This window comes from Pinus tabuliformis, chromosome 6, assembly GCF_031772625.1.
Source record: "Pinus tabuliformis cultivar Carrire ecotype Pingquan chromosome 6, CPIR1, whole genome shotgun sequence".
In the NCBI taxonomy this organism is placed as follows: Eukaryota; Viridiplantae; Streptophyta; class Pinopsida; order Pinales; family Pinaceae; genus Pinus; species Pinus tabuliformis.
This window is the reverse complement of record NC_142292.1, coordinates 1,799,746,182-1,799,749,997: the sequence shown is the minus strand read 5'-3', so window position 1 is coordinate 1,799,749,997 and position 3,816 is coordinate 1,799,746,182. Positions and strand designations below refer to the sequence as shown.

Here is a 3,816-nt window from a genome sequence, read left to right as displayed (position 1 = left end):
TGGGTGAAAAACCGAGAACAATGTTGAGAACTCAAATGGGAGCTCAAATGAAAAGAGAATAATGGTGACGATGATAATGATCATGGTGAAGAATTAATGGAAAATCCACTTATTTATAACAAAGTATTGAGTTAATCTCGAAAATGGAGAATAATAAAATAATATTGACCAAATCAAGATCTAACCATTAGGAATACTTTATTATATTTTTTGGAGAGGTAGAATATGTACAAAAGGGTCAAATATCTTTATTTAGAAATAATTAACAAGTAAAATGATTTATTAGTTATTTCACTAGAAATAATTATTAAATATTGATTTAACAATTATTCCAATAATAGAAATAATGAATAAACAATAAATAGTGGTTTATTTAGTTCTTCATAGGGTAAACAATAAATTAAGAAGCATAGTCCATAGTAGGATAGTAAAATTTTCTTGAGTATATTTATTAACCAATCAAGTTGCCATTAATATCTCCTTTTGAGGATCATGGCCACATATTGGGGGCTCATATTTTGAAAAACCGTGTATCCTCAACTATAAATACTTATGAGGAGGCCTACCACATATCAAATGATGATATCAAGAAACATTATTCTTTACATCCATTTTCCGCAACAAGTGCAAGGAATATAGGGCTTGCATTTTTGGCCTCTTGTTATTTGGAGCTTTCAATCAATGAAAACTAGATAAATATTAATAGTATTAAAGAACTAATATTGGCATCAATGACAACACAATTCAATATTTTCTCCAATTGGGGTTTTGAGCCATTTCTTTTCTTGTTTACTTCTTTAAAACCTTCATGATTCATTCTTTTATAGTTCTCGTGGTTTTCCATTATTACTAATGGGAAGTATATGATTAAGTGACCACATTCATAGAATCTCTTGCATTTAAATGGCACATGCTCATAGTATAATGGTTGTGACTTAATCTCATCATGACATTCAATGTCTATTGATTTAAGTAGCTACTTGGAAATGTTCATATAAATGCAAATCCTTCAATATGAAGAGTACCTCCTTTTAATGATTTTAGAATTTTTCACAAAATCCCAATGGCATTTCCTATACATTCAAGAAGGTTTGGTTCCCAAAAATATTTAAGAAGAGAGTGAAGTCTTACCCAAACTCAAGTTCAATGTGGCCCTTTTGGGTCCAATTTGTTTGGATCCAATGGTCCAAATCTCCATGAATTTAGAAATCACTTAGTGGTATTTCATATGTTCTCTTGATTCCTCTATTTATATTTAATCTTGAGCTATAAAAAGTGAGTCTATGGAATATTTCAATGTATATGCAACATCATTTTCATAATCAATCTCAATACATAAAATATCTCATTATCCAAGAATAATTAATATATCATATTATTTCATGAAATATTTCATTTTCTAAGAATAATTAATATCATATTATGGATCACATTAAATGAAAAAGGTATCTAGTACATGTATACATTATAACAAGACATCCTCATGAGACATATAAAAGAAAAAACACCATAAAGACATCCAACATGTGTACAATATCATAAACCATATAAAGGAAAGCTATCGTGAAATATTTCAGTGTCCAAGAATCATTAATATCATATTATTGATCACATTAAATGAAAAAGGTATCTAATACATGTATACATTATAACAAGACATCCTCATGAGCCATATAAAAGAAAAGATACCATAAAAAGACATCCAACATGTGTACAATATCATAAACCATATAAAGGAAAGCTATCCAAGAAAGGGATCCTAATTGTGCATATAGCATGAACCACATCAAAATAAAGGAATCTAATACATGTATACATCAATAGTTATCATTACTACTTGGTGGTCATTAAGTATTATTACTTTATACAAAAACATCACACTTCCTATCATTAATATGCAAAACAATATCAACCATGTCATCAGGCACTAATCATGCTAACCATATTTCATTTATAACCAATGACTATTATAAAAAAAACACTTGATATAGTTGAAATTAATAAAATTTTAAATATTTTAAAAAAAAATCTACTCCCATTTAATTTAATTTATAAATAACTCCACAATATTATTGATACAATACTATTTAAATACATGATAACATCATATAAAATTTCTTAAATAATTATATCATCCGCATTTTACCAACTGAAATAAACATTATATTTCAAATCTCTATACACATTCTTTAAGCAATTGTAAATTCAAATTAAATAATGCTATTATAATATATTACTCCCTCAACATTCAATTCCATATTTTTTCATATATTTTCAGTAACATGTCAATTTACATGGTTACTATAAAATAAAAATTCCTATCAAAACTAAATTCCATTATAAAACTATAAAAAATCAATTTCATCACAAATATGATTTCATTATAATACGTCACTTCGTGAGAATCTCTATGAACATTCAATTCCTTAGGTTTTCAATAACATCTTAATTTGCATGGCTGAGACTAAAGTTTCCCTAACAAATCTATCAAAATAAAATTCCATAACAAAACTATAAAAATTCCATTCGATCAGAAAAATTAATTTCATTACTAATTTCTACATAACTGGACAGAGGGTTCCTTCTCATCAACAAACTTTTCTGAATGAATGCTGTTAATTGTGTCCAATAGCCCACTGGTGTTCCTGCCTGATCCTTGCCTCTTCTTCTGGAGATAAATCATTCTCAATGTTGAAAATCTGGCGAATCTCTTCTAGGGTTTTCCCTTTAATCATACCAACAATAGTTTGACATGTCAAGTCTAGCAAGCTGTGTATATCAAGGTAGTTAGCAGCCATTGTAAGTGCGAAAAGCGTGGGTGGATTTTCCACCAGAGGTTTAACAAACTCGGCATTCCATGTTTTCACAGTATCCACAGTAGCAGCAGCATCCTGGGAATGATGGTATTCACAGTAATCCTTAACCATTTTCAAAATATTACCTGAAACGTTTCGCACACCAATGGTTGTCATAGTCCCCTCACACTCAATCGACATCTTTAGAAAATTCGACATCAACGCCACAGACTTGTCAATCTCGAACATTTCGCCATCGGAGCTCTGTAATATAACCATGTTATTATTGCGCTCCACCGCTGCAGACATGGCTGATGATTATAGGACAAATATGATGGCGCCTTCGAGTTCGATGAGCGTTTAGGGTTTATGCCGCAGATATAACTGGCGAATGTAATGACACCTCCCGTTTAGGGTTTAGGGTTTATGCCGCAGATATAGATGGCGAGGGTTTAGGGTTTATGCGGCAGATATAACTGGCGAGGGTTTAGGGTTTATGCCGCAGATATAACTGGCGAATGTAATGACACCTCCCGTTTAGGGTTTAGATCTATGTTTATATCGATAATACTTGATCTATGTTTATATAAAGGAATTTGCACGTTAAGGGTACCTTCCTGAACGAACATTTACCTAAAACTGAGCCTTTCATAAGTAAGCCGACAGACTTAAACCGTAATATGAACATTTTGGGGTGTGGCTACATTTTGGGGTGTGGCTAGGGTTTATGTTTTATAGATTTTTTTTTTTTTAAATAATATTTTTTGCATGGGCTGTACCCGATAATCCAACCTTTTTTTAAGCACTTTCTTTTGTGGGCACTAGTATCCTATACTCAAACTTTTTTTTAGACAAGTTTAACCAATACAAGTTTTTTAACCAAGTAAAAATCTAAAATTGCGCCATTTCACAATTAAACGGACAGACTTACACTGTACTGATAACATTTTAGGGTGTGACTACTTATTAAATAATTTAGGGTTTAAAACATGTTTTAAATTATATATATGTGAAATTTCAC

The 3,816-nt window shown here is 30.7% G+C and overlaps 1 pseudogene; it reads right to left on the bottom strand.

Moving 5' to 3' along the window:
* Window positions 1-2,615: 2,615 nt before the first annotated feature.
* LOC149266225 (SKP1-like protein 14 pseudogene) lies at window positions 2,616-3,104 on the bottom strand (annotated as a pseudogene).
* Window positions 3,105-3,816: the final 712 nt, after the last annotated feature.